The sequence below is a fragment of the Uranotaenia lowii genome, chromosome 2, assembly GCF_029784155.1.
Source record: "Uranotaenia lowii strain MFRU-FL chromosome 2, ASM2978415v1, whole genome shotgun sequence".
In the NCBI taxonomy this organism is placed as follows: Eukaryota; Metazoa; Arthropoda; class Insecta; order Diptera; family Culicidae; genus Uranotaenia; species Uranotaenia lowii.
In genome coordinates, this window is record NC_073692.1 from 399,475,739 (window position 1) to 399,486,987 (window position 11,249).

Consider the following 11,249-nt stretch of genomic DNA (forward strand, 5'->3'; position numbering starts at 1 on the left):
AAAAACTCAAACAACGTGAACATTCAATGATTATCAAAACAGATAGTTTTTATTTTTTTTCCTAAAACCACACCCATAGGTGTACAAAGTACAAATTAATCGTGACGAGGAAAAATATATCGATGAATGATTGAGTTTTAACTTTCTTCACTAAACTCGAAATTTCAATCTGTCTTCGATACAAATGATTAAAGAGAATACACCTCTATTACCGTGCTCTTGATAATTTGTTATAGTGTTGCCTATTAATTTTAAAGCTTATTATAGATAACTTTTATTATTAACTACCTGACCTGCAGTGCTTTGCTACACCTTCTTAAATAAATTAAATTTGTAAAATTATTAATTTCTTAGGTATAATTTTTAATCAAAGATGATTTCATTTTTTTTAAAGATTACTGATATTTTTACTGTGTTTCTGTAAGTTTCATTACTTCTTTAATTATGCCAAAATGTATGTTTTACTCGTATGGATTCTCTAATCTCTCCCTCTTCAAAGTGGAGAGGGCTCACGAACTTTCAAAATAACATTGTTTATATCTAAATTACGTCAAATGTCGATTGGTTCCATTTGCTTGATAAATTTTCAAGTTATGCCAAATAAAATATGGAAAAAACTTGTCTCCTTTCTTACTCCATCCTGAAAAAAGGAGGGTCTCAAATTATTACGTACGCAAACAAGCTCTTTTATAAAAAGGTCCCTTTTGATTGATAAGTGCAAGGTTAATGCCAAAAAAAGCTGTATATATCCCCCCCTGTATATATAATGTAGGCTTTTCTAATAATCATACCCATTATTTCGAATCCCAAAATCCTTAATGAGTTCTTGAGCGATACAATAAAATCATATGGAACTCCCCCCTTCCCTTCTCTCACCTCTCTACAAGGCGGAAGGGTTTATAACAATCTTAGAAACATATATTGTACCCAAATATCTTCCCATGCCAAATTCGATTTTATTTGTTGAATAATTTTCAAATTAAGTTATGCCATCAAAGTTGTATAAGAGCCCTTCTTCCTTCCTTTAAACGTATAGGAAGAAGAGAGGTGTCTCAAATTTTAATAGAACCATTTCTCGTGCTCTAATAGTCTAATCCTTTTCCATGTGAAGTTTGACATGGGAGGCTCCCTACTTCCTTCCTATAGCCCCAATGGTAGAATGGAGGGGTTTCAAACCATTTCCTGTATCATATGCTCTCCCATGTTAAATATGGTTCGATTTGCTTGATAAATTATCGTGCTATGCAAACATTTTTAAAGGAACCTATTCCCTATCTCCCTATTGGAACGAGGGAGTGGTACCATATATCGAAAGAACCCTTTTTTGTTCTCAAATACCCTTCCATGCCCAATAAAGTTCCATTTGCTCGAATTGTTCTCGAGATATGCAACTCTTCTCTTCCTCAAATAATAAGTCTCAAATAATCATAGAAATATTTCTCGTATTCTACTTTCTTGAATAGTTTTAGAATTATCGAGCCCCTTTTCTCTCCCCATCTCCCCAAGTGAAGAGAAGAAGGATACCAAAGATTCAGGGGAACATTTATCGTACCTCAACCATCCCATGCCAAATTTGGTTTCACTTGCTTGATTTTTTTAATGTTTAATGAATGTTAAAAAAGACATCTACTTCTCTCCTATTTCTTCATTGGAAGGGAGAGGGTTATCTAATACTCATAAAAACATTTCTCGTACCCAAATACCCTGCCATGGCAATTTAGGTTCCATTTGCACGATTTGTTTTTCAATTATACAAAAAATTATATGAAGCCCCTCTTCCCTTCTCCTATTTCCCCATTAGGATGAGGGATGGGTCTCAAATAATCATGAGAACATTCCTCGTACCCGTGTATCCTCCCATGCCAAATTTGGTTCCATTTGCTTAATTAGTTTTGAGTTATGTGAAAAACTATAAAAGAGGCCCATCACCCTTTCTATATCCCTACTGGAAAGAGAGAGGGGTCTCAAATAATTAAAAAAAAATATTTCTCGTACCCAAATACCCTCCCATGCCAAGTTTGGTACCATTTGCTTGATCGGTTCTCAAGTTTTGCGAACATTTTTCTTTTGTTTGGGAGACTCCCTCCCCCCCTTTCTGTTAGGGGGAGGGGTCTCAAACCATAATAGGAACACTCTTCGTCCTCCAATACTCCCACCTGCTAAGTTTCACGTAAATCAGTATATATATATATATATATATATATATATATATATATATATATATATATATATATATATATATATATATATATATATATATATATATATATATATATATATATATATATATATATATATATATATATATATATACCCAAGCAACCAAAAGTCCCGTATTTACTTAAATGGAGGCTTCGAAAGTCACATATAAGCTGAAAAAAGAGAAACAACTGCCCAATTCCCTTACGTGAATCATATGTGCGCAAAAACGAACATGAAAGTGGCAAAAGGAACCATTATGTGCGCTATAAGTGACTTTGAAAAGGAAATTCTGCCCAATTCCCGTTAGTGACTTATATGTACTCATTAATGAACTTGAAAGTTGCTGAAGTGCCTCATATGTGCGTTCTATGTGACTTTTGGATGCGAAGTCCCAAAATAGAATGTTATGTAACTTTTTTGAGACATAAACAAAAGAATTTCAATTCTTAAATTTATACCGATCAAATTTTTGTATGAGATGGATTATTCTAAAAGAATCAGAAAAAGTGGTTTATTTTACTACCGTCGCCGAAGGCTGGAACAAAAATGGGTGGAGGAACAGGAGACCCCAAGTGTCACCAATATCGCAGGTATACATTTTTTTTAAAATGATTTACGTGGAATAATTTGAAATCATTATAATTTAGCTGCATCAAAAAGTTCATTTGAACCGGATGTTCCACATTGTGATAGTGGCATTAATTATCAAGACTATGATTCGGAAAAGAATACTGATGGTACATCCGACGAAGATAACGATGATTTAGAAATTGGTGAATATGATAACGATTGTATCGAAAAAATGAATCTAGAAGAATGTCTTCGATATTGGGCATTTCAAACCAAGCAAACTCACAAAGCCATTAATTTAATATTGGAAATCATTCGACGAAAAACCAGCTCCAAAAAACTTCCACGCTCAGCAAGGACTTTATTAAACACATCAAGGGTTGAAACATCGAACATAATGGCCATACCTGGTGGGCAGTTTTGGTACAAAGGGATAAGACTTTGTTTTAAACAATATTTCAGGTTGAGTATCTTCTTCTTAGGTGTAGAATAAGCATAAACTTTTCTCGAATTCAAATTTTAGGAATCTTGCAAGGCCTTTATTTATTTCAATTAATGTTAACATTGACGGATTACCCATTTACAAAAGCAGCAAGTTGCAGCTGTGGCCTATTCTAATTAACATTTTTGAAATGCCTGAAATACATCCGATACCGATTGGAATTTTCTGTGGTAATACTAAACCATTGGATCTCGACAGCTATCTGAAGCCCTTTGCTGAGGAGATGAACGACATAATCGAGAACGGTTTCTCAATCAACGGGTTTGAAGTGAAGATCTTACTCAGATGTTTTATTTGCGATTCTCCAGCAAGATCATTCATTAAAGGTGAGATAACATACACAATTTATTTTACTACAATCATTATAATCTGTTAGGTTCTATTTTCTCACATCGAAAAGTTTCTTACTTTGGGCCTTGCTCCAAAATATAAAATACACACAAAACTGTTTAAAAATTGATGATTTACTTACAGGTGTCGCTAATTTTAATTCAAAAAATGGATGCCTAAAATGCACGTGTGAAGGAGAATATTGTTACGAGTCGAAAACTGTTGTGTTCACTTCAACAACAAATCAAAAGCGAACTGACACAGAATTCCGGAAAAAATCCTACCTTAAACACCAAAAGGCGAACACTCCACTTATGCTCATCAAACAACTTGACACAGTTGAGGATATCGTAATTGGAGATAGGCTTCACCTAATCGACTTAGGGGTTATGAAACGACTTTTGCTAGGTTGGCGTGATGGGTCGTTAGGTTTTCAAACCAAACTTTCATCCCATCAGACCGACCAATTAAGTCAGATCCTTAAAAACATAAAATTGCCTGATGAAATTCACCGAAAGTTTCGTGGACTCGACCATATTTGTCATTGGAAAGCTTCAGAATTTAGCTCATTCCTTCACTACGGAAGTATTTATGTTTTAAAAAGATTTCTACCAGAAGAACAATACAAACATTTTTTATTGTTTTACTGTGCGATTACAATGCTCTCTTCCGACCAGTATAAACATAACTGGCCTGTAGCTCGAGCAATGTTGAAAACGTATGTTGAGAAGTTCAAAACTCTTTACGGAGAAAAGTACCTCACAAGTAACATACACAATTTGTTACATCTTGTAGATGAAGCTGAAAAATTTGGCAATATAAATACATTCTCAGCATATCCATTCGAAAATCAACTGCAGAATATAAAACACTTAGTGAAAAGTGGATGGAAGTGCCTCGAACAAATAGTCAACCGCCTATCAGAGTTGAACTCACATAGCGTGTTCGGAAATAAACCATCAAGAAAATACCCATACACAACAGCATCTGGAGGAGTCTATGTCAAACCTGGATTCATTTTAAACAAAAAGTTTGCTAACAGCTGGTTTCTGACTAAATGCAATGAAATTGTTAAATTTATTTCTACGAAACAAGATCCTGATATTTTAATTCAGGGGCGAGTTTTGAAAAAGAAAAAAGATCATTTTGACTATCCCCATGAATCATCAGTTTTAAACATTTTTGAAGGAAATCTAAATTCTCTTTCAAACGGTACATCATTCTTTGAAAGTAATAGCATAAAATGTAAACTAGTAGCCGTTGATTGTGAAGTTTGTTTTCTTTTCATTCCTCTGTTACATACGTTGTAGTAAGTTTATTGTTGAATTCAATGTCTTAGAAATAAAGTGAAGTGTAAAAATAAAAACAAAATAAAGACTGCAATGTAATCAATCAGTATCATCGCTAGAAGCACCAGGTTGGTCATCAGAATGACCGATTGTCCAACACGAAGTACTGCTTGAAGCCATCAAGGAATCATCCATCATATCGTTAGGCTCGGGTGTTCCTTTTTCTTTTCTTGGTTTCGGTTTTTTGACCCGCACTCGTCGAGAGCCCCTACGTTTCCCAGTATTAACCAAAAAGCGCTTTGTAGCATTTTTCAATTTCTTTTTGAAGAACGTTGCCAATTTGGAATCATTGACAATTTCAGTCTCCGTATGACCAACTTCCTTGAAAACAGCTAGTATTTGTCTGTTCGGCATCACTGCACATTTTGGGCCTTTGCGGCTTGAACCAGTCCACGTGCAGTCCGCTTGAAACTTCAAAGAGAACATCATGTCCAGCGCTGATAGCATTCGGTTTTCTGAACAATCACCATCGATATTTTCACGAAGCCGTTTAACCTGAAAAGAAAAACGAAAAGTGTTTGTTTTGTTTTGAATGGTATGATAGTTTTCAATGACTACTTAGTTCTGGAATTGCAAACGCGTCAGCATAATTCTCAACAAACATACCTTATAGCGATTTATTTTTTCCCCACTGGCACAGTAGCAACCCTTTACTTCATAAACAAACAAAATCGTTCCCCGAGACGATGCATATAATTTATTTGCATCGCCCTGGGTGACGATATTGTTTGTTTATTAAGCAAAGGTTTGCTGCAGAGCCAGTGGAAAAAAATAAATGTTATAAACTTGTTGGTAATTAAGCTGACGGGTTTGCAATCCAAAAACAAAGTAATCATTGAAAACTATCATCGCATTCAAAATAAAACTCAAAGGAATAAGGAAAAAGTATCGATCGAAAAAAGTGAAAACAGTTGAGAACAACAATTTACGGCAAAAATTTCACAGTTCTTATATGCAGTGACTTAGTGTAATCGACGTCTGATCAGGATTTCAGTAAGTCTCAGAACTATTTGCAGATCCTAAAGTAAAATTAAAATTATCAAAAAATACTTACATAATTTTCTCTGAATTTTTTATCTTCCAGATTTTTTTCCAATTCGTTCAACTCATGTTCAGTGTCCACAGGCTTAATTTGAAACGCGTCATCAGGTGGTGGAGTCCTGCCTATTTTGTTCAAAATAAAATCCATCTGAGCACTTTGATTCAACAACCTCTTTTCAATTTTTGCTATACGTTCAACAATATCGTGAAGTAAACCTTTCACTTCAGTGAGCTCAACTGATGGAACCAAAACGTTGTCATCCGGAATTGTGACCATAGGAGGGTTTTCAAAAGAAGTTGGTGAAGCAAGTGTTACATATTCAATGTTTGAGGGTAAAGTATCCATCTGCACAGGAGACACCACAGAATTATAGGTAGATTGTGTAGTATGGATAAACAGTTCAGAGGTTGGTTTCAGATCGGGTTCACAGATTATTCTGGTTGAGATGTCAGTCGCTGATTGTTCCTGGTGAATGTTTTGCTCGGAAAGTTGAGTAACAACAATATTTGGCAACGTTTGGCCATTATTTGTTCTGGTTGCTGGCAAGACATCTCTGTTGGAAATATGAAACGATGCACTAGCGTTTGATGATTCTTGATCCATACTGTTTAGTTGTTTTTTCTTTCTATCGATCATCTTTTTAAAATCCGGTTCTTGATGCCGATGAGATTTTTTCGTGAGGGTTACTGTAGCGTCCGTGCTGGATTCTCCGGACATGGACTCGATTAAACCATTTGCCTCTAAATATGTTTTGATACCATTACGTTTTATTTTACACCTTGCTCTATTCCACGATGATTTTGGCTTGGTTAATGGGTCCTTGACTAGTTTATCCAATTGGTGTCCGGTCTTCGTGTTTGGCCAACGCAGGTAGTTGCCTTTTTTTGTGTTTTCCAGCCAGTTTTCCGGAACGGCGGTCAACTCCTTCCGTCCCTTGCCGTCCGTTGTTTGTACAACGGAAAACATTTCGCAAATCTGTAAATATTCGATTATGAGTTTATAGTTTATGAATTGTTTACACATATTTACCGCTTCCGAGAAGAGAAAACTTTCACAATTTGTGATAAATCTTGAAAAACTAGACCGAAACTTTCACCCGATTGAACGATTGTTTTTTTTCTTTTTCTACAAAAAGTAAACAATATTCGATACACTGTCAGAAAAAATAAGGTGTTGTTTCGATGATAGGATTGGAAACTCGCTCAATTTATATTAAGCAAATGAACGTAGATATAGAAACGCGTCAATGGCTCAATGACTAAGGTGTAGGACTATCATCCCGGAGTTCCCTGGATCGAAACCCGCTACGAGTTTTAGGCTAACGCTTGGGGTAATCAAAACAGAGATGATCAGTGGTAGAATTTCAATTACAATTACATAACAAATATAGAATAAAGGAAATAATAAAAATAGTAAAATAGTAAAAAAAACAATAAAATAAAAAAGCACTTTTTTGGTTTAAGTTTATTTTTAAAAATTTTCAACGAATTCTCGAGTACTTTACGAGGGCTGAATAGCGTTCTCTTCAACTTGATTTTGGAACTTTAAAGTATCAATAAGAACTTAAATTTTGGGCTGAATAGAATGCACATCAGCACATTGAATGGGCTGATTAAGCTATCATGGGACTGTTTTAAGGGACTTTTGGTTGCTTGGGTATATATATATATATATATATATATATATTTTTTTTTTTTTTTAACGAATAGTCACCGTTGATTGTTATTATATGATAGTTTAATGGCATTGCGGTGAACTTTTTAATACGAAAATTCTTTTATAGAAGAATTACAGACTGAAAATTAAATGACGGATAGATAAAGCAGATGCTTAGTAGGAGAAAATTGATAGATATACAGTTTAAAAATAAAATAGTTGGCAAAAGTAGGGACGTTTACGGTACTTGCGTGAAAACAATAAGTAGCGCTGCCGATAAAAACGGAATCTGAAAAAACCAATAACACATCGCTTGAACTGGCTCAGCAATAGGAAAGCTTCACCAGAGCCATGCGGTCTAGACTTTTTGTCCGATTGGGAAGCACGTGCTTTACCAATCCATCGGGTTGGATGTATGGGTGAACGTAATTGCGCCTCTCGCTATTACTTCTCTCAGCCATTCAACTGATGTGGGACAAAGGGTCTAGAACGCACCTTTGAAGCTTTCCATAAAATATGCTCTTGGCTCATTTTCAACATCTATAAATTTTCTCCTACTAAGCATCTGCTTTATCTATCCGTCATTTAATTTTCAGTCTGTAATTCTTCTATAAAAGAATTTTCGTATTAAAAAGTTCACCGCAATGCCATTAAACTATCATATAATAGTAAATCAGTTTAGTATTTTCCGAGTGTATAGGGAACAGACATACAGACAGACAGACAAAAAGAAGAATTTTAAAAAAATGCCGATTTCTTTTGCTTGAAATTGTTCTAGAAAGACACGGTGCAAAATTAATCGTGGTTTTTGGGAAAGTTGATCATTGAGTCAAAAATTATTTGTACTTAAAATTTTTGTTAAAGTACACAAATTAAATTACTGTTTTTTACCGATTTCTAAAAGTTATATCGAAAAATTGACCTGACAGAAAAACAAAAAACTTACTGAATATTCGGGTTCACCGCCCCCGAATAAGTCAGAATCAGTTCTGACATTCCTTGCACCTCGGAAAAATGTGACTTTTGTTGTCTTGTGTTATGCGTGATGCTATTGTCAGAAATTTCATTGGAAAATCATGCCATTGCTTAAATTGAGTCATTTTACTTAAAATTAACAATCCACATTACCAAAGTCATAAGATTTTCATGACTCAACCTTAGAAAGCCTATCCAAGATTTATGAACTCTTAGAAAATTTAGAATAAAAAAATGTAAATAGTAACATTTGCAAATCTGGTTAAAAATCTGTAAAATCATGAATTTTTCGTGATTTTGAACCTGTCTAACATCTCAATGCAATGATTTCATACAGAACTCAAATTGATAAAATCATCGTTTATAGAAAAAATGAGATTTCACGACAAAATTTAAATAAATTGTAAAATAACTATTTGAAAATGGACACAGAAAAAAAGCGCTATGCGTAAGTGCCCTGAAACTTTTAAATGGAAGTTATGAAGAAAAATATATCACATCGGTTCGACCAAAAGAGGGTTTTTACAAATTTTTAAAAATCAGTCAATAAAAAGGGTCGTAAATATCTGGCGGAAAAACGTTTATTTTGAGAAACAGAGTGGTGGATGGAGGAGAGAGGGGGCGGGGTTTGCAGTTGCAAATGAGACTTGTATTTAGTAGGTTTGTATACTTGTAGGTTTGTAATTTGAAAAATTTGAAATTAAAGAAAAATAGTGAAAACTTTTTACAAATTCCCTCATTATACTTATTTCGATATCTTTAAAAAAACAATCTGCGAATCTTAGATGTTCACTGCAAAAAAGTGTTGATAAAAAGATTATTTTCGTAATTTTACATTTTGCAGTTTAAAAACTATAACTTTAAGAATTCTTTAAGAATTTTCTGGTATAAATGTCATTTAACAAATTAAAATTAAAAACATATTATTAAGCAAAAAATGTAAAAAAAATCTTCAAGTTATCCACAATATTTTCACTGGGAATCTTCACGATTCCAAAATAATTATTTGAGAAAAGTGTTTGTTAATATTTGCTTTGAATTAAATACTAAATATTTTATTATTTTTCTGAAGTATTTGGCTGAATCGTTGTTCGAAAGTATCGAATTATTATTAATTCTTGTTTAAATTCTTCAACTTTAATATATAAAATTAATTCTAAAATAAGATCATAAAAATCATATTCTTAGCTTTTGGAACTTCATTTTCATTTGTTTTTTTCTTGAGTCTCAAGCTCTCATACTAGATTTTGCATTTTGTTGGAACTGAATCCAAATAAAAAGTTACTTATTTGCAACGAATATCAATGAAAAAAGGGAAAAGTTGAATTTGTTCTTCATGCTCTCAATACTTTCAAACTTTTTTTATAATGTTTGAATTAAAAAAACATATTAAACAAAGAGTCAATTTCTGAAAGTTAAAACTATTTCAAAATATCAGTGAAAATTCATTATCAATTGCAATTGAAATAACCAAACTTTCAGATTCAGAGTAGATTTTTAAAACCTAAATAATTAAGCTGGATTTCTAGCTAAAAACAGTATCGGCGATATAGTTGGTGTGAATCTTGAAATCCAGCCTTGTTGGTCAAAAATTAAAAAAATATCTTTCGAATGTTCAACTTGAGTGATTCTCTTGTTTCCGAGAAAATAGTCAGTGATTACGGAATAGTTTTATCTCACCTGGTACAAATTGAAAAAGATGTTAGTTTTTGGAGCCTATGTTTTAAAAATTGAAAATTTCTGAACTCGATTTCAGATTTTATCCATCACCTCTAGTTTCAGAAGTAGTATTTTCAATATTTTTCGAAAATTGAATAGATATTATTGGAGATGTACCGAATAATGCGAAGGACGAATAGCAACTATTGGCCCTGTTCAAATATTCAGTAAAACAAATATTCTGAACATGAAAAATCGTCAATAAGCTTAAAATGGGTTCATAAGTACCGTCTGCATCACCGAATATTCTGCAAAAAAAAAACCATTGTGAGTAATATTTTAAAAGTAATGATTGGATTGCAAAGCAAAAGTACTAATTTAAAGTACTTGATATCAGTTATGCTTCAAATTCTATACAAAGCACGAAAAAATAGTGTTTTTCACCTGCTTTGATTAGTACTTTGGCTTTGCAATTCAATCATCACTTTTAAAATATTACTCACAATGGTATTTTAAATAATTGATTTTTCTTATAAAAGCTATTGATAATCATTCAAATTGTTTATGATAATGGCTCAAATTGAATGAGGCCCTTCAAGCCAAAGGGGTATAAAAGCATAAAAGCTAATGAAAGACGTAAAATATCACAGTAAATAAGCCTTGAAAAGAAATATAAATGATTTACTTAAAAAAAACTTATTTCGAGAAAACACATTTTTAATTTGTTGTGTTTGGCCATTTTCGGTATATTTATCTAAAATTTTTATTTCTTTTTCAAACGTAAAAGTATGTAGATGAAAATTCTAAATATTTGAAAATAGTTTGAATTATGAAAAATCGTTTTATATCAATAAATCAAAATCAATATTTTTTGCTACGTGCAGGCGAATACAATCCAAGCTCATTTTTTTTTTTCAAAAACGTTCCAAAATAGGAAATTATTTAAAAAAATATTCTGAAAATT

At 33.0% G+C, this 11,249-nt stretch overlaps 1 protein-coding gene across 4 annotated transcripts in view; it reads right to left on the minus strand.

Annotated features, from left to right (window-relative positions):
- LOC129744289 (putative uncharacterized protein DDB_G0291608) overlaps positions 1–11,249 on the minus strand; it is a 438,626-nt gene that overhangs the window by 57,333 nt on the left and 370,044 nt on the right. The gene's annotated exons all lie outside the window — the stretch shown is intronic.